This window comes from Alligator sinensis, unplaced genomic scaffold (genome assembly GCF_000455745.1).
Source record: "Alligator sinensis unplaced genomic scaffold, ASM45574v1 scaffold93_2, whole genome shotgun sequence".
NCBI classification, from domain to species: domain Eukaryota; kingdom Metazoa; phylum Chordata; order Crocodylia; family Alligatoridae; genus Alligator; species Alligator sinensis.
The window spans coordinates 5,118,494-5,142,757 of NW_005841854.1; the positions used below are offsets into that span (position 1 = coordinate 5,118,494).

A 24,264-nucleotide genomic window follows, 5' to 3' on the forward strand; every position below is an offset into this window, starting at 1 on the left:
TTCAATCTTTGCAGGTTAGTCTAACCTGGGTAGGCTGAATCAGTTTGTAACCATACAGACATCCTAGAAATGCAGGCATATGCCTGCAGTGGCTCAGGCTAAAAGCTGGGGGGTGCTAAAGCAGCCCTCCCTTCCCTTCCACAGGGCAGAGCTGAGGGGGGCAGGGCCAGGGCCCAGCAGGATGCTTTGATTAGGGAGGAGTCCCCACCCCCAGCAGGGAATTGATAACAGTGTTTATCACCCCTAACTCAGTGTTTATCACACCATCAAGCCTCTCTCCATTAGTTCAAGGTTTCTTAAACAGTTTTTCCAAGGAAGGAACTGGTCTCCCACAGCACAGACTGTAGCCAGCATGTGGTATGCTAGCTGATGGTGATAGGTGCCTGTGTAGGGGGAAGCCAGGCAGATGCCTACAGTCACTGTCAGAGCTGCAGCCAGGGAGCAGAGTGGAGGAACCAGCCCTGCTGTGGAGCAGAGAATCTCGCTGAACCCAGAGAGTATGCTGGGATGCTGAGGGAGTCTGATTTAACTTAAAACAGCAAGGGGTCTGGGACAGACATTGCATAAACTGGTTTGACCCAAATCAGTTAAGTCTGATACTATATTCAACCTTAATTTGCCTTCTGGTTCTCTTTTTCTCTTTTTTTAAACTTTTGTTTGCACTGTCTTGAAATTTGTTTTTGCTCTTTTTTCTGCTGTTATCTCTGCTTTTATCTCCCACTCTTCAAAAACTGGCATGGTTTTGAGTGTGGGGTACATATTGTTGCTACCCAAGGCTGAGCTTAAATGTCATGGGAACATGGGATTGTGTATACTGAGATGGTGACTTACAGTCCCACACACTTGCATCTAGCTCTCGATAGGCCAAAAAAGGAATAAGGATACAAAGGTAGCTATTTTAAAGAAATCAACTGCTGCTTTATCTAGACTTTTTTCCACACACTTTTTTTCTACATGAGGTGCTACATCACTGTAGCAATGAGATACGGTGATGTAGCATTGGCAGGCATGAACCATGACACTGCTACTGTGCTGTAGTGTCTGAAACAACCGGTACATTGCCAGGACTGTGCAGTACTGGCAGTTACTGCACATTTATTTAATACTTGCTTTATCCTTTGGCCTTTAGCAAGTACTAAATGACTGCACAGTAACAACTGTAGTCAGGGGCATGTGTAGATGTGCCCAGTGTGTATGTGGTGCCCTGTAGCTTCCACAAGCCATCTTGAGCCACTGGCTCTGCACCACACTCCTCTGGACTAGTCTAATTCTTCACTTTTTTCACTGTAAGAAAGGTGAAACTTGAGTGTAAATGTCCATCTCTGTTTCCCTACTCCCCTGGATCTCTCTTGCTGTGAATTTTAGCTTCTAGCTGTCAGTCAATTTTAAGTGGCCTGTCTCCTTTTTATAGCTGTGTTTTATAAATGATATAATGTTCCTTTATTACCCTGGACTTTTGTGTGGAACTTGTAATTAAGGCAACTGCATCATTCTATTAAAAGGAAGAATTGTAATTTTTATATATATAAGATAATTGGTAATAACCATATGCAATATTTATTCTCAAAATGTTTTAGATTATTGCAGTAATTAACCAGCAGATATAAACATGAGTAGGCAAAGTATCTTTCAGTTGAAATAACTATGTAAAACAAAATCAACCCCCCCCTTTTTATTCATCTGTTTGCAGTTATGCAGTGAAGCATGAAACAATCTGTCATATATAAAACACACATACACACCCCTTTTTGCTGCAGGAATTTCTCTCCAAAGGATTTTTAACTCTGTTCTGACTATATAGTTGTTAGGTTTACCTCCAGCAGAGGTTTTATAACATGCAAGGTAAGAACATAATCCACATTGTAAGTATGACTCATCCTGGGGTTTTTATCATATAAACTTCCTGGACTCTTAAAAAAGAAATTATGGTGTGCTTTCCTTACTTTTTGTTTTTTTTTTAAAGAGTGGGATTGGAGCCTTCATCTATTTCTAATTCATCATCTCAAGCTCCTTCCCTGACCTACATTGTGATAAAGTTGTGTCAGGCTAGACAGAATTCTGGCCTTTTTATTATAACATTAAATAGTGAATAGTGAGCTTGTGGATTTGCAGAAAGGGACACTGGCCTTCTTTAACTGAATTACCTTCATCACTGGAATCACTTCCAGTGCTATTCACCAGACATAAAAATCAAAAAGACAAACAAAACTTTAATAGATGTTAAATTTCAAAGTTGATCAATTATTCCCTGTGGGAAACTTCATCTTTACTTTTGCTCAGTAAACTCTGTTTCTGGAAAGAAAAAATGTTGCTGAAACCAAGCAAAACCTTCTGCTGTATTGCCAAAAGTCGCGTTGCTGCATTTGAACCCAGTGACAATTGCTCTTACTGAGTATTTTATACATATGCTCTGGGAGACCGGGGGGAGGCACACTTTAATTAATGCACCTCGGAAAGCCACTCCAATTAAAGCACCTGGAGTACCATGGAGTCTGCTGGGGCACAGTAATTACCACGCTCCAGCAACATGTATTTACAGAATGTCAGAGCAGCCTAGATGCACATGCGTAGGCACCCATTATTCCTACTTTTCAGACAAGCTTGGAAAAATAGGCATGAAAAGGAAAGAGAGTGGATACAAAGGGAAGGCACATCACTGAGGTTACTTTGTTCGTGATGTATACAAGGCACAGTAAATGCAAGTTAGACACAAAGCATGCATCAACATATGCAATGAATGTGAAGCAATAAACTCCAGAGCAGTTGAAGCCAGACTAAACTACTCTTGGGTGTAGTATCTATATGTGTGCCTGGGACAGCAGCATTTTGAACTGGGGTGGAGCAGGTCTGAGTTGGCAGGAAGCATGGGGGTTCAGCCCCAGGTTCTGGGTGGCAGCGTCAGATGGCAGAAGGACTGGCTGAGGCACAAAGGTACTGCAAGTGTAGAGCCATGTGGCTAGGCAGCAGGCAGGAGTCTGGCCCCCTGCTGGCTGGGCTAACCAGGTGCAATTTCTGCCCAGGGACAGTGTCTACACACATGTTTAATCACAGTAAATTACCCTGGCATAAGATAGTACTGACCCTGACAGTACCATTTTACTACAGCATTAATGAGTTTAGTGAACCTAATAGTGTCACACGTGTAGACAGTGACACTTTACTTTGCAGCTAATTAGTCTACTCTGCAGTAAAGCACATGTATAGACATGGCCACAGTTTGCTTCCCCTTCCAGGGGAGGTATACTCTGGTCACCTACCATTTGTCCTCCTACATCAAGACAAGACTGATTAGACTTTCTGGCCACATCCGCACATGCAGGCAAGTGCAGTTTGTGGCCCCACACACATCTTTGTGGGGCCACAAATTGCATTCCTTGTATGTTAAACCATGTACCACACTGCCAATTTACTGTGTATCACCAAAGTTGCTACTGAAAATTCTTGGTACCAAAATAAAGCCCCGATTTTAAAACATGGGGCAAAGTGCACTAAAGTACCATGCACTTGGGCAAACATGGAAATGGGGGATTATGCAGCCCAGGGCTCTCTGCTCCCCCAATTTTGCATAACGCTTCCTTGTGGGCTGGGGCACTGGGTGCCTGCTGGCTAACCCCATGCTGAGGTACCCTGTACCCCAGCCAGCCCTTCCCACAGCACATAGAGCCAAGCTGGGAGTTGGGAGAAGCTGGAGGCATAGGAAATTTGCCTGAAACAGTACAATATGTCTCTCAAAAAAGTGCATATGCAGGGGCGTACACAGCAGCAGAAATTTGTGTCAGAAATTTGTGGTGCTGCAAGCATATTCCCCTTTGCATCTAGACTTGGTCACTTAGTCTGTTATGCTGATTATGATACTTCAAACCCACGTTTAGGATATTCCTGAACACAAACTCTGCATTTAGATTCCATAGCCTTAAATGTGACTAGGGTCTATTGTTGTGTTTCATTATTTTTCAAGTTTCATCCATTGTGTGTTTATACAAATACAAGTGCTACTCATAACTCTGCATAAACTTCAGCAAAAAGAACTGTAATTTAATAGAGCTGTAGGTAAATATAAACTGGTACTAGCTCCAACATAAAGAGCAGTGCGAAACTGTGTATTAATTTCATGCCTACACTAAAAATAACAGACCAACATAATTCCAGAGTTAAGTGGTGCCTCTTCTCAGGAAGAGGCTAAAATCTTTCAATAACTCTTTTATAATATCAGTGAAACTCCAAAATAAAGGTATATTATTGGTAGAGTATATTAACTATACTATGCAATGCAACTCAAGGAAGCAAAGCTTTAAAACCCCCGCCTTCATTGTTTACACGTGTTTTAAAAATGCAGTAAATAACTTCAGAATTTTACCTTCTAAATCTTCCAAAAACAGTAGTGAAAATCATGAAGAAAAAACAGTAGACCAAATTACGGATTAGAAGATCAAAAATCAAGTGTTACTGGGTGTGTCTACACAAGATGGTTTACTGAGAAGTAGCATAGTTTACTGTGCAGTAAGCATGTGCATCTATATGTGCACATGCTTACTGCACAGTAAACCTCACTAATCATGAGTAAATTTGCTACCTGCAAATGCAAGTAGCAAATTTACTTGCAATTACTATGTGTGCAATATTGCTCATGTAGACACCTGACTGAGAGCAAGTCTTCTCCCGGTCAGCTGGCTACCAGGGGTCAGAAAACTGCTTCCTGCCCCAGGGACCAGCCTGCTGCTAGGGCGGGCTCTGCCACGAGAACCCAGGTAGGGATTATGTCCCCCTGCTGCGGCAGCAGAGAGCTCCAAGCCCCCTGCTCTGAGATCCCAATTAGACAGCAGGGACTGGGAGATCCTTATCTCCCAGCCCATGCTTCACCATCATGATCGGGAAGCAGGGGGACTGGGAGATCTGTATCACCCAGCACCAGCTCTGTGGTCATGGGGCCAGGCTCAGAGATTCTTATTTCCTGGCCTGAGCCCCATGACTGCAAGGCTCAGGCTGGGAGATAAGGAGCTCCCAGCACCAGCCCTTCAGTCACAGAGCTGGCGCTAAATCTCGCAGTGCCAGCTCCACGGTCATGGAGCTGGCGCCAGGAAATAAGGATGTCCCGGTGCCAGCCCCTTGGTTGCGGAGCTAGTGATGGGAGCTCCACCTGCCTTTGACTGGGACAATTCTTAGCCCCCGCTCCATGATTGCAGGGTGAGGGCTGGAGTGCCTGTTCCCTGCTCAGCTCCATGATCACCTGCATTTGGGGAATGGGGACATTTCCCCACCCTGGCAGTAGGCAGCCCCCCAGGGACAGGGAGCAATGTCCCAGCCCTGGCCAGGAGACAGATTAGAAGGCTATCAGGATCAGACTATAAACAGAAAGCTAATTAGTCATATATACAGAGTCTCTGCTTTGGTTCTATTATATATTTTGAATTATGTATTTTAAAAAATAGCCAACATTTTTATTACATTCTTTGTTACTTCCTTCATATATCCTTACCTTCACCTACTTTCATACCTTCCTCCAGCTTTCACATTTCCTTCTACCTAATTTAGTGACAAGCACTTCACATTTCTCCTTGGTTTGTTATCATGGCCTGGAGTTGGACCAGAAGAAAATACAGCATGCTATTGAACTTTTTCTAATATCATCTTTTTTTTTTTTGTGATCACAAGGTGAACTAATGGACAGATACAATAACTGATGGGAGCAAAATTTGAAATGTAGCCTTATTTACTTTTTTAAATGATCCCACGATGGTTATTTTTGTTTATCTGTCTTATTAAAAAGTCATTCTGCCTGTCCCCTTCATTCAGTTTACTCTCTGTTGAATGGCTTGCAAAAGATATATTGTGTATCACAAGAGCAAATGAAAATGAGAGTAATATCTTAGGGTTTTTTTTCTGTTTGAGACATTGATATGATTGTTTCAATTCACCTTAGTATTGGAAGTGCCCATTTTGAGGCCTTCCATTATATGGATGGGTTGCAGTTAGCATTAAAGCGTGTGTGAATACCTCCCTTCTCCAAAAAAAAGTTCTGTTCTGAGGAAAACAGAGAAATGTTCAGCTGAAAAATCCAAAGATCTCTAGGGTACGTACTATTGGGATTTAAGGGCATCTGTACATGACACGGGGGTTTACTTCTCCCTAAATTGAAGTGGTGTTTTTAAGAAAAATCACATCAGTTTAGGGTGAAGTAAACCCCTGTGTCATGTACACCCATGTCCTCCCAATCCTTACCTGCCTCTCCAGTAGTGGGGAGGGGAGAGTGAGCTGCTGGCAGGCAGAGCAGCCCCTGAGCTGCAGTGGGGGTAGAGCTGGTGCTTTCTTCCATGGCAGCGGCGCCCCCCCGCCCCCGGCAGCACCCACCTGCAGGCACCTGACTTGGGCAGTCCCGGGGGGCACCACAGCCATGGAGGGAAGCACCAGGCTCCTGTACAACTCGGAGGGAGGGGGAGATCAGGCTCACCACTTTTTCTTTCTTTTTCCTTTTATGGAGCCTGCCTTCCCGGGATGCTGCCAGGCTGCCTGCACAATCCCTGAGCTGCACAGAATCCAGTGCAGCACAGCTGTAGGGTAGGAAACGAAAACTCCTCAGAGGTGTTTTACTTTTCAGCACCCCAAGGTCATTTGCTGCATCCTAAAGTCATTTAAGGCACATTACACTGCTGAATGTGCTACCGCAGCTGGTATTAATGTGCAATATGCTGCCAAATGTGCAAACAGCAATGCCATTAAAGTGGTGCAAAAGGTGTTTAACCCACTTTAAACCTGCTTTAAAGTGTCATCTACAAACACCCTAAATGCCCAAGTTTACAGGAGTGAAGAGGGCTTAAATTGCCCCCCCAAATGGCATGCCCAATCTAAGCTAATTCACCTGAGTAGGTACAGAAACTTTGATCCAGATTGGGTTAATTCAAGGTAAGCAGGGTTAACCAGATCTCACAAAATCCAGTACACATTTTCAGGAAAGTCCCTAGGCTTGGAGAGCCATCTGCTCATTCCCACCCCAGGGCTGCACTATTCCCATCCACCCAACCCTAAGTGGGCTATTTTTAGTTCCTCAGCCAGGCAACATCCTCTATGTGTAGCTCTCTGCAATCCTGCCAACCTCTCTGGTCCCAGACCCGCTGAACCTTTGCATGGACCTGCCAGCCTACCCACCCCCAATCCCTCTTTCCCCTTCCCCCACCCTGAAGTACCTACATCAGGCTCCTTGCATGGTTCTCAAAAGCAGCAAACAGCTTTGCACACCACTCCTGGTCTACATTCACACAGCTTAAAATACCCAGCCATATGAATGTAGGATTTCATATATTTCATAGACATTAGGGTTGGAAGGGACCTCGGAAGATCATCGAGTCCAGCCCCCTGCCCAAAGGGCAGGAAGTCAGCTGGGGTCATAGGATCCCAGCAAGATAAGCATCCAGTTTGCTCTTGAAGGTGTTCAATGTAGGCGCTTGAACCACCTCCGGTGGCAGGCTGTTCCAGACCTTGGGGGCTCGGACAGTAAAGAAATTCTTCCTTATGTCCAGCCTGAAACAGTCTTGTAGTAGTTTATGACCATTCGACCTAGTCATCATCCCTTGGGGCGCTCTGGTGAACAAACGTTCCCCCAGATACTGGTGGTCACCCCTGATAAACTTGTAGGTGGCCATCAGATCACCCCTGAGCCTGCGCTTTTCCAGGCTAAAGAGCCCCAGGGCTCTCAGCCTGTCATCATAGGGTCTGCTTCCCTGACCTCTGATCATGTGCGTGGCTCTTCTCTGGACTCTCTCAAGCTTCTCCACATCCTTTTTGAATTGTGGAGCCCAAAACTGGACGCAGTACTCCAGCTGCGGCCTCACTAAGGCCAAGTACAAGGGGAGAATGACGTCCCGGGATTTGCTTGAGAAGCATCTATGGATGCAAGCCAGCGTTTTGGTCGCTTTACTAGCTGCAGCATCGCACTGCAGGCTTATGTTCATCTTGTGGTCAATGATGACCCCCAAGTCTCTTTCTTCCACAGTGGTAGCCAACATAGCAGTGCCGAGCCTATAAGGATGCTGCGGGTTTTTTTCCTCCAAGGTGGAGAACCTTGCATTTATCGACGTTGAACACCATCAGATTCTCGTCCGCCCACTTGCTGAGCCTGTCCAGGTCAGCCTGGATCACCCGCTTGTCTTCTGGTGTGGATGCTTTTCCCCAAAGTTTGGTGTCATCGGCGAACTTGGCCAGTCCGCTTCTGACTCTTGTCCACAGGATGTATGGGGCAAATGAATATATGGATGCCTAGTCCGTATGACCATTTCCTACCATTTCAATGTCTACCACTTCAACCTCAGAAGTCTTGAAAAGAGCACTTTATTTGCTTTTTTTTTTTTTTTTTGTTTCATTTCTTTTGGATATTTTGAAGTGTTGCTTGTCATTCTGGCCAATTCAAATAGACCATTCTGGCCAATTTGGTCATTCTGGGCAAATTCAAATCAAAGGATTTTTTATGACTTATATACAACCTTCTTCAGTTTTACTGAGTATTATGGTTAATACACATCCTCATTTCTTTTTTTTTAATATGCTCCATATCACCAGTCATAGTCATGGATAGAAGTTCTTCATAACAGATTAGGCCCATAAAACACCATTGTCTTCATCATGGGCAACTGGTGCTGCCTTAGTCGGGGGGGGGGGGGGGGGTGTGTCCCCCCCCTGCGACCAGTCCCGCTGACCGGGGGGGTTCCACACAGCTGATCTCGCTGCCCAGAGGGACCCTCGCGGCTGATCCCACGACAGCCGATCACTGCAGCTGATTGCTGCAGCTGCTTCCAGGTGTGGCTGCAGCTGCTTCTGGGAGCGGCTGCAGTGATTGGCCGGTGCTTGCAGGGGGGACACCAGCACTCCTTCCTGCCCCCCTTGCCCATCACCTAAGTGGCAAGCGTGGCCAGTCAGGGGGTGCACCAGTGCTCTCATGGGGTGCACATGCACCCACTATGTATCGCCACTGGTGTTCATCACTAATTCTTACACAGGTATAACTGATTAGCACTTGATACAAATGATGTATTAGAAGACAACTACTTCTCTTTGCAGAAATGGTTCTGCTAGGCTAATAATAAGCTTTAAAATGTGTGTTCATTCACACCTAAGAAATAGAATGTGAAATTCAAAATGCACTTAACACATTTGTTCTGCCCTCTCTTGTTAGTATACTGAACTTGAGAATAATTCCAACCAGCAAATCAGTTGTCAGTTGTCTCAAGTTCACTTAAAAAAAAATGAAATCATAAAAATACTCTGCTTTGAAATATTTATGGCTCCCCAGAGATAACAAAACCTTTGCTTTGCATTTGGATGTAATGTATGTACGCCTAGAAAAATTTCTTGCTGTGTTTGAATTGCAAGCCAGCAGAGTTTCCTCAGAGAAATGTTGTGACACGACTTTATACCCTAGATTCTTCTCCAAATTACAAATCAAAATGTTAAAACTTGAAATTCTGAAATGCAATAACTATATATATATATTGGAATTTGAATAAGTAGACTGATTTGTCAGTAAATCGGCAGCACCTGAGGAGATCTCAATTCTGCTCTGACTGCAAAGGGGTTGTGTGGGTGTAAATGAAAGCAAAATTTGGTCTACAGAGTCAAATTAATAGACAGAAGTTAATGATAAAAATTTTAAGAGGCATACAAAGGGTTTTCTTATTTCTAAATGGCACTATGATTTATTAAATAAGGAAAAATCTATAAATTAGAATGGTCTTCAAATTCTTCACTGGGAATAATGTCTGTCCCACAGATGAGAGGCTGTTCATTGGAACACACATCTGTGTGAGAGACATTATCCCAGGCAAATTTATGAAATATCTTGTTTACACCACAGGCAAAATGCAATATTAAATATTATATTTCTAGAGAACAGCTATGTAACAGGGATAAGTAGAACTATTATAATTCTGCTCATCAATGTTGACCTTTCCAAAATTTTGAAGCAGCTGAAATTTAACTAAATGTATTTATATGAAATAATTATGTTGTCGAGTACAAACTAAAGAATGTCAAGACTACATTTTTAACAGCGGCTTTTAAAAACGTAAGTTGCTAAATGATCCAATAAAACAGTCTATTTCCAAAACCTGTTAATATTTTGATTAGTATCTTTATAGTCAGAGTGAGAAGTCACTCTCATCTACGTCCCAGTTTCTGTTATGCTGCCATTAATTGATATCCAGTGGAGTTCCTTGGAATGAACACTGGTGTAACATTATCCAGACCACATTTTAAGTTTTAAAACAACCCAGGGTAGATTCTAATCTCTATGTGAGCATAAACCCAAAGTTACACATTGAATCCAGGAAAGTTAATATGGATTTGTAGTAAAGTAAAAGCTCAGAAGCTGGCCCTTCAACTTTTCTAATGTGCTTTTCATGTTTAATAACTTTAATTCTCTGTGTGGACTGCCATTTGTATGTAGTGGTCAAGTAAAAATAGGACAGCTTGTGCAAATCTAACTATAGTTAATGGGAGTTGTGAGGGTGAATATCATATATGATCTTACTGTTAGAAATAAAATTCAACTGACTCCAAAAGTGTTACCTATTAATTCTGCCACCTGACTTTGAATCTTAAGCATTTTGATATAGTTCTGACTATGCTTACAACTGTATGGGGAGCAGTTCTTCCAATCATCACTTCCTTCTCAATTTACCATACAGACAGAAAGCACCTAAAAAGCAGGATCATTTTGACTAAATGCCAGCATAAAGGTGAAAAGTAGGGTATCTAGGTCTGATTGGAGAGTATTTTTAGTCAAACAGACATGAAGGTAACGCATGAAAAAACCCCAAACAGAACACTAACAGGAGGATGCTGAAGTAAGAATAAAGGAATATGGGGAGAAGAATGAAGTGTTGTTCCTCACCCCTGGCTAACTCAGGAGCAGGGAAGACCCAGGGCTGCTCCTGCCCTCCTCCAGCCAGGGAAGTAGGGATGCAGCAGCCTGGGGTGCCTAGCTTGACTGGGGACAGTGGCAGCAGAGGGTGGGTCTCCCTTCCAGCTCATGTTCCCAGACTGTGAGGGACACCTGTGGGGGTTGAGGGGAGGTGGGGAGGGCAGGGAGCAGGAACACTTTGTTGCCACTACTGTCTTCAGCTGACCTGGAAGCAAGGGAAGCCTATGTACCACTCGTGTGCTGCTCCAGATGGGGGTGATGGGGAAGATGCTGCTGCTTGAGGTTCTGGGTCCCTGCTCCCTCCCTTTCCACCACATTTCCCCTGCTGGCCTGAGGGATCCAGCTGATGGGTGCAGCTGTTTGCGGGGCTGGGTAGAGATGGGATCATGGCATCAGTGGGATATCCTGCCCTTCCAGCTGCTCCTGCTCCCTTCAGGCCCCCTGGGTGTCTTAAGCAGTCCAGGAGGAAAGATGGTGAAGGAGGTGGAAGCAGCGATGTGACGCTTAGTCCATCAGCTGCCCACAGCCTCTGGCTGATGGGAGACAGGAGTAGCCCTAGTGCTTCCCCCACCCCTGGATCTGCTGGGACCAGCAATGGGTGAGTCCTCCTCTTTCTCATCTGCTCCTCATTTGGTGCTCCTGGGTGTCCCATTTCAGCCTAGGGCTCCAGATGTCCCTCAGGCACAGTGGGGGACCCAGGCATCTGGGACCACAGGAAAATGGAGCCACCAACAAGTGACCTTTGCTGTGGAAGGGGGTACAACTCTTAATTCCCCTCCCACCCTGAATCTGTTCCTGCCATGTGCTTCCAAAACATCCTAGTGGAATGTAGACATTCCCCGCCCCCCACCACATTTGAACTGTTATGTCATTAGGGTAAGAGAGAATTCGGGGTGGGGGGGGTCATATTGACAGCACAAGCCTTTAAAATAGACATAAAGTACACATATCTATTTCCTTGAAGAATTTGTGGATGAAAGTCAAAATTGGTGCTCCCCAGTGGGATCACATCCGGTGGAAAATCTATTCTACTGTGTGTATGAGGTGATAACTTTGCTTGGATGGCAAAAAACAAAACAAAACAAAAACATTAGGTTGCCCCTAGGAAGCCTGCTGGATAATCAGCTGCTTGGATCATTTCATTTTTCTCATCTAAATTCTTTGCAATTTTGGTTGCATGTTGCATTCTCCACTTCCTAGCAGCAGCTGCTGTCAGTGGGAATCTTATGTAATCTTAAACACTCAATGTGAGAAATCTATGCCCTAAAATTCACCTAGGTAAATAATGTATTGCAGCAATGTTAACAGTCAGAGGTTGTAATAACAGCAGAAAAGTTAGGCCTCAAGACTCTAAACCCTGGAAGATGGTGTTAAAATAATGAGTGATCTAAAATATATTTTATCTGTGATTATTAGGTTAAACCTCAATTCTAAATGCAACCATAGTCTCCTAATTCACTAGCAAAGGGACTTACTTTCTTCTCACCACTTGTCCCCATCTTCCTTAGTCTTGGTTAAACAGAGGAAGACAAATTTAAATACTGTTCTCTTCTGGTTTCCAAATCTTTAGGGGAAAGTTCTTCTTCTCTGTCACTTTTTATCTTATCATCCAGTTCACCCATATTTGAGGTTGAAAAATTAAACTTTAAGTGTGCCATATATGGCAAGGCCTCTGCAGCATAGTACATAGCTCCTATTTACTTAATTTTGTAATAATATTTAGGACTTTTTAATGTAGGTTTGCAAAATTGACATGACATTACATTAATGACAATTTACTTGTCCATCAAATATATTTCTTGCCCATTTTAAGAAAGCAAACAGGAATTTGTAAAGATATCTTAATGACTGAAGTGTTAGGCACTTTCTTAGCAGCCTAGAAATATTTGATCCATCAGTTTAAGTTCCCTTTTGTTATATAATTTCAAGCAGTGAAAACTTGTAAAGACACAAGTCACCATTGACTTAAAACTTCTACATATCAATTTAGGTAAAATGAGAAATAACTGTTAATAATGGCTTTTAGATATGAGGATTCTAGCAAATTGTTTTTAATGATGCGTTCTAATTTACTGAGTTTAGAACTTAATAGACTTAATTTGGCAAACCACAGAGATAGCAGATCAAATACACTGGAAGCTTAATATAGTAATTTTCTTATGTACCAGTTTTTGAGTGAATTTATAAATGAGCAAACTAGATTATCCTTATTATGTAAAATAATCACAGGCACAGGTTGGCTTTATGGCTGCATCATTCTAAAGATCAGCATTCTGAGTAAACAATGCCAATTATAAATATATAAGACTATGTTTCAGAGTTACAGCAAGGAAAAGGTAAGGTGATTGTTAAAATAAAGAAACAATTGATTGTTTCATCCTAAAACACACAAAACACATAAAAATGATTCCAAATTAATGGATAAAAGGGGTTTATTGAAATAGTGAACCTTTTTCATGACAAACCATATTTTTCTATAAATGTTCACAGTGGAAACATAAAGATATCATTGTTCCCAATAAAGTATGCCCAATTTCTTTTGCAAAACTAATATTTGTATTTGTATGTGTAGTATACTACATACATAGTACACTAAATATTGTATAGTGAAGGGTAAGAGGTTATATTATTAAAAAAAATCAGAATAGAGTTATCAATATGGCATTTCTTATCTCTCTGGTAATATTCTTATATAAAGTATATTGAATGCATTCATAAATATGATGAGTTAAAGTGATTTTTTTTTTTCAAATGCCTTACTGATAAATTCATCATGAGTACTCCATAGAGAGAGGTGCATGGATAAATCTTTGGGTTTCTTGGTATATTGTGGGAATATGTAGGGCTGCTATTCCCATCCTCAGTTTTGGAGGTGACCAGGAACCAGTTCAGCTCTCATTGGAATGCAGAGTAGATCTTGGGGATTCTTCTGTGTGGGGAAAGCTCGTCATCAGATGCCTTGCTACTATCACTGTCTGGCCGCATCTACACGAGATGCTGACTGTACAAAAGCCCAATACTACTGCATGGTAGCGTGATGAAAAAGATGTTCATTGGTGCTACTGCACAGTAACCCCAGCTACTGTGCAGTCATTTAGTACTTGTTTTTACAAGTACTAAATGACTGTGCAGTAATGACTGCACAGTCAGTGTCTCGTGTAGGTGCAGCCACTATCACCTTTGCACTGTGACAAAACGGGAATAAGGCAGGTCCCAAGAACCTGTTCAAAGGAGCATAATTATTTTATTGCTACTCAGTAGAAATTAGTCCCTTGGCTTTTGCTTAATTTTGCCACTTGTAAGTGATGCACAATGATAAAAATGTTATGTCATAACCTGCCGTTATGTTTGTGCATGTGCTACCTAAGCTCCACAGTTATGTTAAAACATATACAAATATTACAAGTGCGATTGTTTTGTGATTCGTAGTTGTTGTTATCAGGTTGTATGGGACTTGGAAAAGGCTATAACAAATGGCACTTATTTTCCCGATACATGTTATAACTTAGTACTCCAATATCTGGATCTCTATTAAATTTCTGCTGAGCCCAGAAAAGCCTCTTTTTTGTTACGAAGTTGCTTACAGAGGCATAGATGGTTGTTCTGGCATCCTAGGCAAGCGTGTGTGTGCATGGGAGGGCATTAGTTGGATGGTTTTGTGCCAAGCAGCAAAGACCAGGGGAGGAGAGGGCAGGAACCTGCCACAACATAGGCTAGCCAAACTCTGGCTGTTGCATAATAAATGGGGACTCTTTCATTCTGGTGCTGAAGTTTCTTGCCCCACCCCAAGTTACACTACTGCTTACCTATGCCCCAAATCCTTGATGACCTTTTAGGTGCTTAAGTTTACTGATTGTGAATAATTCCCCTACTTTATTGATGCAATGTGTAAAAGCAAATAGGTTTCTCGGTCTTTTTATATTTAGTTTATATCTGAAACCCACTGAAATTGCCATCTCTGTTTCAACCGATGCGAGCAGATTTTGGCTCAGTTATTCACTGACTGTAAATTCAGTTTAATAATAAGGAGACAGCAAAATGTCATTCAGGGGCTCTTTTACAATTTGTTCTTCATTAAGGGATATTGCATAAATTCCTGTAATTCTATTAAAATTAGTGTCCATATTTTTCCAAAACAAAGATGTAAACATCATATTGCAAACATGCTACCATTGCTAATTAACAGTGGTGCTGTTGTTTATCTTGCCTTGCAGAAAATTGTCTCAAGATAAAGAATAATTCAGTAATGACTTGGAAAATGAAATCTTTTGTAAGTACAGCAATGTATTGTTTCAAAACAATGGCAATAAAAAGAAAAACTTCAAACATCATTGCATTAACTAGAAATATCAAGTTCATGCTATCCATAATATTGTGGTAACTTTTGAAGTTACATTATATGTTGCAAATTCAGTAAAAATATTTCACAACAAAGTGTTTTAAAACATTGCTGAATAGAAAAGAGAGAAATAATAGTGGATATTTAGTTAATGTTCAAGAGACATCCTAAGAAAGGTGCTCTTCCATTAATTCTACCCAAATACAAGTGGGCAAAAGCAAATGTGAACATCACATCATGTTCTCAGAACCAGATAAATCATTTTCAGGGCAAGTTAAAGCTTACAGTATATATTGTTGAATTTGCCATTAAAAGCTAATGTAAGGGTAAATATTTTCAACCTAGGACACTTCTAGTCCAGAAATGATCAGACTGATTTGTGAGAATGTTGCTTAGCAAAAATTGACATTAAACACGTTGCTTTGAGAGAGAGTAGGATAAGTGCTGCATGAAATCCAAATGAGTGAAAAATATTCAATGAATGCGGTGATCGAGAAAAATCTGGACGGTAAGGCAAGATGTGTCAGAGAGTAACATATTCCACAGTCTACTTTTAATGTTTTGCTATGATACAGTAAGTGTGGTATTTGCTTGTTGGTCCAGCTTCAAAAGCCAGTTACAATTGTGCTTTTCCCCTCCGTAAGACTTAATCGATATTATATTTTATGAAAAATGTAGTCACTACTGTTGCTATTAATATTTTATATCCTTTTTTCCCCCCCAGTGAATTGGTATAAAAGCCTAACTGCTGCTCTGTGTCAAACTTTCTAAAGCAATCAGGCATTCTAACTTTAGATATCAGTAAAAAGATAGTATAGCCTTTTTCTACTGTATTTCTGTTCATATATAATGCAATGAAACATACTGAACAGAGACTTCAGGTGAACCAAAACCAGGCACTGGAGCAACAGTTTTTTCATAGATACAGTTACTAATCCCTGTGTTTAAAATAACACAGCTGTTCATAAGCTCCTTACCTCCTCCCTAACAATACATGAAACTGTATTTTTGAATTTCACACTTCAGGTCCAGCTTTACTTTCCCAGTATTGCCACCCCCATGTATCCAGAAATCACGAAGCAAGCCCTTCCAAAATTATGTTATTATTTTAAGAATCACAAAAGTTTTCAAAATAGTCTGTTTAAACCTAATGGTAAGTTTAAAAAGAATAGCCCAATAATAATATTGGGCGTCCTCATTTCTGAAACTGCCTGTCCCATTTTCAAGCGTTTTTGTAAACCTATGAGGGTTGCAGTGGGGGAGAGAGGATGGACCATCACTGCACTACACACATACTTCTGCAGTTGCTTCATAGAAGACCATCATTTACTATGAATTATGAACATTTTTAAGAATCACAGGCAGCCCAGAAGCTGTGGATATAAATACAAATATCACAAAATTCATAAAACTCGCAACAAAATTGCTAAAAAGCTGACGACTTTGCTTTTCATTAGTTCAGGGCCTCTTATTTCTCTCTGGCTCCTACCTTAAGTTTTTCTGCAGCCCAATTCATCAGACCCTTTCTTGATACCTTTCAATCAAACTCCTTCATGGAAAACACTCAGAGCCCCATGGGTGATCTGTCTTGGTTTCTTTTTTGAAGATCTGTCTTGGTTTCTTACTCATTCCCGGATCTCCCTTTGGAAAGGAGACTACTATGAAAAATGAAACATTTGTTAAGGATTGTCATGTTTGAAAAAAGGTAAAAGGTATAATCTTCTATGTTGTGAAGGCCTAATTACCTTAATATGTGACAAAGATGTGAAATCAAAAGCTCCATGTAATTTTAGCTGTGTGGCTTCCTCTAATATTAAAGAGAAACTACAAGTTTGTCATCTGATTTGTTTATGCCTTTTACTCATGTTACTTGCATTTAGAACATGTTGATTTCTTCATAACTGTAGATAGAAAATACTTTCAGTTTTAAATAGAACTGAAAATGGAGAACATGTACTTACATTCTAATTTTTTATTGATTTTTTGCTTTTCAGTAACAAACAGAAGAAAATGTCTCCAATAACAACTCTGAGATTCATCAAACATTTCATTTTTTATTAAAATTCATTATTTTCTGCACAAGAAAAATGAAAAATCTTTTTATAATTAAAACTGAAATAGGAACCTAAAAAGTGATGGCTATTTTCAAAGCAGATTTATAGGTTTCCAATTCTATTATTTCTATTCATATGCTGATTCCAATGCAGATTACTAGTAGTTTTTCTTATAAGCCCCTTTGTGTGTTGCTGATATATGCTAATATGACATTGTCAGGACATACATTTTTCTGCACTTGCTTTATTGGAAGAACATTTTGGTGAGAAACTGTTCCAACTTAGGGTTAGGCACAGACATTCAAAAAGCACGAGGTGGATTTGAACTAATTTATGTAGGTATCTCTACGTGGACTAGGTTTGTTTGGGAGCAAACAGAATACAAGTTTACTCTTAGGTTTTGGGAGGGACATACAGGATGCCTGTACCGGCCAAGGCCAGCAGCTTGGGGATGCTCCTGCATGCCTTCCAGCCGGTTGTTGGAGAATGCCAAATGCAGCCAGAGCTAGCCAGCCCTGATTGGCCAGTGTGGCTATTTACCCCAGGCCCACCTCCTGCCAGCCACTGGCTGGCAGCCCCAGCCAGTGGTGGAGGGGGAAGTGGAGTGCGCCCCTTCCATCTCTGCTGGCTCATGTTTGGAGGGACCAGGTCCAGACCCACTCAGTGGGGGACTTTTCTTTCCTTCCCCCCTGCCTCTGACATGTAGTGTGCCCCAAGCCAGCTCAGCTGGGACGGCCAGTTCCCCCCACATCTCCACTGACAGATGGAGTGGCCTGAGCCAGAACGGCTTGGGGTAGCATGTGCGATGAGAGCCTGCACTGTCCCCCACCATCATTGATAGGCACAGGTAACAGTCATGGCTGGGGGCAGAGGTTTTTATGTCTCATCTATGTGACAGCTTGGGGCAGAGCCAGCCTAGCACTCACTGGAGCAGACAAGTGTGGGCAGAGGCTAGCATGTCACACTGAGTGGAGAACTAGCAAGAGCCTGTAAAGCAGCCTGGGATGCCAGATGACTGTGACCTAATTTGAGTTGGGAGGGCATCTAGTACAGAATTTCAATAGAGCAATACTACATTACTTAAATATGATACTACATCCATCCAGGTATATCTTAGCTCAGGTTTTGCCATTTGGCAGAATTTCTGTTCTGTTAAGGGTTTAGACCAGTTTCTAATCATTTATACTGGTTTATGTGTAATGTCTGTACCTATCCTAGATCAGAGAAGTGAATGAAAATAAAAAGTGCCTATACATGTGCAGCAAGGCTCCTCCAACACGCTGTCATTACAGCATGTCAGAGCAGACTCGATTAATTGTGTGCGCTGGAGTGTGGTTATTACTGTGCTCCAGCAGATTCCAACATCACATGCATCAGTATCCCCATGCTGAAACATGGTGGTGTGGGTGCTTTAACTAAAGTTAATTTGACAAGCTTTAGTTTAAAGTGCCCCTGCTGCCATTTTTCAGTGCACGGATGCTGATACATGTCATGGCCTGGGCACTTTAATTAAAACAGCTCTTGGAGCCACTCTGATTAAGTCCTCCTCCCCCCCCAATCACACAAACTCCTGGAGCACGTGTATAAATGCCCAAAGTTGTCAATTTCTTTAAACAGTGACAAAGAATTTAGGACACTTAAAGGGTGACCTTACCTCATATAGTATTTTAACACATTAATGAAGGCATAGCACACCTTACTCTGGTTTTTTGGTTTTTGTTTGAAGTGGGTTCAACTTCTGAACTTCCTCTTTTCCCTGTACTAGATGTCAGGGGAGGGCTACCATAGCAATACTGTTCTTCTCTTGGACCACATAGGGAATGTTCCTTTCAGCCTGATTGCTTCTTTGTCCATCATGGCTTACCTAAAAATAGTTCCTGTTAATTTTCTAGGGACAACCTAAAAGTGACAGCCTCTGAGACCTGGAAGCTGTACTCTATCTTCCTGTTTACAGGATGTAGTTTTTCAAATATTTACTTGCCAAGGCCATGCACAATTCAGAATAACATTTAGATGACAAGCTAAAAGTATAGTTGATAAGACTCTTTATTAGAGGGAGATTCCACTTATATTGTACTCAAATATCCTAAATTTTAAATTGGCTGTGTCACATCAATGAAGTATCAGTTAACATGCTGTGATGACGCTGAAAACAAAAGAGAACTACAACGAGGATTAGAAATGGGAGATCGGATCAGAGTGGTCCAGTGGGTAGAAAAAGAAGGATAAAAGAAATTCTGGGTGTTGGATAAGAAGGAACTAATTCCAGGGAGGCAGAAAGACAAGTAAAGAAAACAGAGATGGCAGAAGCTGAAATAGGAAAGCAAGTGTGAAATTAAAAACATTAATTCAAGACAGGCATTGTACAAACATACAGATCTCTTTCAACTGTACTTTTCCTTAGTAATTTTCCATATGTTTATGTAGCTTGGATATAATTTTCAAGTCTGTTTTCAGAGGATTTTGGCTTTTGATATATGCATGTTTTTTAAAAAAAAATTCTAATTAGAAATTCCCTTGCACAGGAAAATGCAATATTGTATTATTTAAGAGAGGGTATCTAAAAATATTTATTTGAAATTTTAAGAAAAATGTGAAATGGCTTATCTGTTCAATAAGCAATCCAGCAACTTACTTGGAATAAGAGGTTTATTTAGGCATGCTTCATTTCCCTGACTAGTTCTGGAAAGAGTGAAGAAAATGATCCATATTTCTGTAGATGCATATTTATATACTTCATGATAGAGATATTAGACCTTTTAAATTATAATTTATTAGTAACCTTTTTTTAACATTCTTTCTGGTCTCTATAGGAGCCAGTAGTCCTTACACAGAGATTGAAATAGTCTGAATGAACTGCATTATATGCACAATTAATTTATAATAGAACAAAATCAGTCCTGGGACAGGAGCCAGGTCTCCCATTTCCAAAATCAGCTTTGCTGCTGAACTGAACAGCAAGAGTCCCACCAGTGTAGACCAACCAACCTTCTGAGATGTTAATTCATACTTTCTTGAAATACTAGTGCACTATTTAACTTAATTACTACGGGTGCACTGATAGAGATTTTTTGGGCCAATACTGATGGTGGATTTTTAATGAGGCATATCAGCCAATACCGATCTGATTGCCAATGTGCAGTCAGGCAGCTTGGAGAGCAGCGTCCAGCTGGTAGGTCTGTTGTGGGGGAAGGGGCGAAGGGTGATGGTAGGGTCATGTGGGGGAACAGATTGAGGCCTCTGTGGTGAGGGAGGGAGTGGGGCAAGGGCTGCACAGCCAGGGCATGGTGTAGGATGGAGCTGCAAGCGGCTTAGCTGGGGGGTGCAGGAGGGGTGGTTCCTACCACTACGTACACCCTGGGAATGCATGGGGGGAGAGTGCCCTCAGATCTGCACATGGAGCGAAGGCAGGCTGCCATTGTGGGCTGGGATGGGGGTGGTGCCGAGCTCTTCCTGGCAGAGGGCTGGGCCAGGCTGTGCTCGGGACAGGCGGTGATCCTGGGAAGGGAGATACAGGGTAGGGGGGGGCTGCAGCCATCCCCAAAATTTGCTATAGCCCCCCAACCATCCCTCCCTGCCCAAGTGCACCTGCTGCCACCCACCCCAAGTGCACCCTGACCCAGTTCCCCTGGGGAGAGCCCAGTGCCACCCTTGGCCCAAGCCTGCAGCAGCAGCCTGTCCTCGCCCTGTACACAGATCTGGGAGCACACGATCCCCATACCCTCCTGGGGTGTGTGCAGCAGCAGCAGCTAGCACCCCTTCCTTATGCCCCCTGGACAAATCTCTCACTGCTCAGTCCCCCACCTCGGCTGGGCAGCCCCTGTTCCTGCCCTAGCCCCATTCCATCCCTCACTGCAGGGGCCTCAATCTGCCCTCCTCCATGCCCCTTCCCTCACAACAGACTTACCAGCTGGACCCGGCTGCTCTCCATGCTACTAGGCTGAGCTCCTGGCCTCCTGTGTACTGCACTGTAGCTGCGTGCATGCACAGGGCATTTATCACTGACATTATTGGCCACATCAGCCAAAAAAAGCCAATTGCCGATACTGTCAATTTTCCTTATATGGGTGCTGATCCGACATAGGACTGATGTGTCGGTGCACCTCTATTAATTACAGTACATTCAGAATCTGCCTTTAGTAAACTTTGTGCTAACTTGCATTTAAGCTTGCAATGGCTGAAAATATATTCCTGAATTCAAGCAAGAGCTAGTTGTCCTGAAGATAGGAGGAAATCGTAATTTTTTTCTGAGCCAGAAACAGCTACCTGAGTCAAACACCTTGTGATGATACAACCAAAAGAAAAATAGCAGTACTGTTATTGCCAATTTTATAGTGCTTGTGTCTAGCAGTCGTAGACTGTTATTATACTCATGCCTCAGAAACAGCCTTAACCTTAACCTTGAACTGTCTCTTCTAAGTACACAGAATAAGATTTAGCCATGTGGATTTCGAGACAGTGTTCAGAATACCTCAGTTCAGGTCTTCTTTGAGAGGAACTCTTTTAACTATGGTATTTTACATTTAGATGAGGGTACTTGTGCTGTGTATTACCTTGTGATACTTATATGTTAATTTTCATTAAAGTATGAGAAATGATAGAAGTTTTATTATTATTATTATTATTATTAAGATATTTTTTTATTTCTAGCTCTACTTTGAGCATCCAAGAAGAGAGAGCTTATCCAAATGTCTCAGGATATAAGTGCCTCAAGAAGTAAAATGTTGACATATATTTTTAATATAGTCAAGCTCTTTCATTCAAATACAGTAATTTATATGGATAACTGTAAATAGACAAGAGGGAGAAGAATTAAATAAATGAGGTGCATCTCTCTACTAACATAGGTGCCCATGCAGGGACAGTTGGGGGAGCATGCTTTCTTATTCTGAGACTCGTAGGAGCCAAGGTAATTCTGGTGCCATTAGAACTTGCAGGGATACAAGCAAAGTAGGAGCTAGATCCATTTTGGTTATTGTCTATCTTGCCCATTATCTGCTCCATAATCTGCCTTTTAGCCTGAAATATTCCATATGTCAGGTCATAGTGGAGCTCATGCAAATTGGTAGAGACTGCCTGGTGCAGCAGTTTCCTGCTTTTAGGGTACCATTGGGGGATGTATATTTGGTGGTTGATAATTCTATGCTCCCTTGATCCCTCATCTTTAGGTTCTGCAAAGGGCTTATAGAGTAACAGAGAATGGAACAGCAGCACTAAGTCATAGCTGGGATATAGCTAAAAAACTTCATTGTTCCCCAGAGTTAAAAGTATTTGACTGGAGAAAAGTACCCAAGGTATAGTTGTTTAATTTCTGGTCCTTCTGACTTGACAAAATGCTAAAAATATACTAGTTAGAACAATCCTGTGTTGAGTTTGAGATGAACAGAATGATCTACTTTCTCTCTGCCTGCTGTGACTCTATGGTTGTGCATTTCTATAGCGCTGTTCATCTCAGGACTTCAAAGCACTTTTCAAAAAGTTCTGAGCAATAGAAAATTAAAGGTCCCAATGACAGTCCTTTGATAACTGCTGTTATGGCTAAAAGGCTAATCGCTTGCTCCAGTGTAAGTGTAGTGCAGGCTAGAGAGTTTGTGGACATGGTACACAGCAGACTGATCTCTGCAGTCTCCATATGACCTACTCGCAAGGTTTGGGTACTGTTAGGTTGAACCTCTTGGGCGTGTCCACACATGCAAACGTGTGCAGTAGCAGCAGCTCAAATAGAAGCGGTGCAAATTTGAGCTGGGGCTTTTTGCCACAGCGCATGTGCTTGGACGTGCACTTTGTTGTGGATTGAATTGTGCCACTTGGGGTAAAATAACCCTGCCTGGCTCCTCCCGTATCTGCAGCCAGGGGGAGCTAGAGCCCAGGGCCAGCACCTGTACTGTCCCCAGCAGTATAAAAAGCTACCTTAGCAAGTAGTTCAGGGCTAGTCACTCTCAGGAGCTTCTGGGGCCCAGCCAATTGATACCTGGGGACACTAGTACCCCTTGTGCCAGTTGGACTGCTGAAGCAGCCCTGAGAGTTCCCTGCACCCTCTACTCACTGCAGCAGTCTGGCAGTGGGGGCTGCTGCCTGACTGTGACCTGCTGCACACCTGCCAGACCTGGATGGGGACTGCACAGCCAATACAGGCATCTGCCCCTCTGGGCTAGCTGCCCACGGGCTTTGTTTGGGCTCTGTGTGACACAACTGCCATGTATACCCCCTGCCCAGCCATCTGGGCAGCTATCACCCGGAAGATGTTCCAGGTGTAGTGGCCTGCTTTGAACAGTCAATGCATGTCCTCCTGGCCCCATTTGGCCAGGAGGTCAGCCACAGCCAGCTGGGTCCAAGGTGCCAGGTCTGAACAGGCAGGGTCCTGCCACTGGCCTCCCTAGCAGGAATTCAGGTGTCCCCTATTGGAAAACTGAAAAATCCCTGATAAAAAAAAATCCTAAAAAATCTCTCTGTAAAATACCCCCAAATCCATGTTCTTCCACAAGTAAAACAAAAGACCACTATAGAGACAGAGTCACAGGCAGAGACACCAATCAGTTGGGCAATGTTTTATTGATATATCTACAGTGTTAAAGCATGTCTCTTATCAGAATAATATAGTGAACTCTAAATACATGTTTCATGAATTCATGAATACATTAATATATATTTTACTGCCCTACCACAGGGGCTATAACCCCCCAACAGGGTGTTAGGCCCCCACACAGGGGCTACAGCCCCCCAACAAGAGCCAAATGGCCCCCACAGGGGCTACCACCCACTTCTGCAAGGCCCACATGCCCCACCCCAGCCCCACGATTGCTTCCCCACCTCATCCCATTGCCCACGAGCTGCTGCAGCCTCCCTGATGGCTGCCTTCCCCCCAACCCCACTTTAAAGGAAAAAAAAAACCCAGAAAAAAACAGAAAAAAAGCCTCTACTTACCCTAGAAGTGGGGGAGGGGGCTATGGGGCCTCCTGGAA

The 24,264-nt window shown here is 42.5% G+C and overlaps 1 protein-coding gene across 2 annotated transcripts in view; it reads left to right on the forward strand.

The window, feature by feature from the left end:
* Nucleotides 1–24,264, forward strand: part of CHRM3 (cholinergic receptor muscarinic 3) — a 505,262-nt gene that overhangs the window by 205,054 nt on the left and 275,944 nt on the right. Inside the window, exon 1 of one of the 2 annotated variants that reach the window (XM_006016366.2) lies at nt 15,142–15,179. The exons of the other annotated variant lie outside the window; for it this stretch is intronic. The gene's annotated coding sequence lies outside the window, so the exon portion shown is untranslated. Of the gene's footprint in view, nt 1–15,141; nt 15,180–24,264 lie in introns of those variants that run through there. 2 annotated transcript variants of the gene reach the window in all.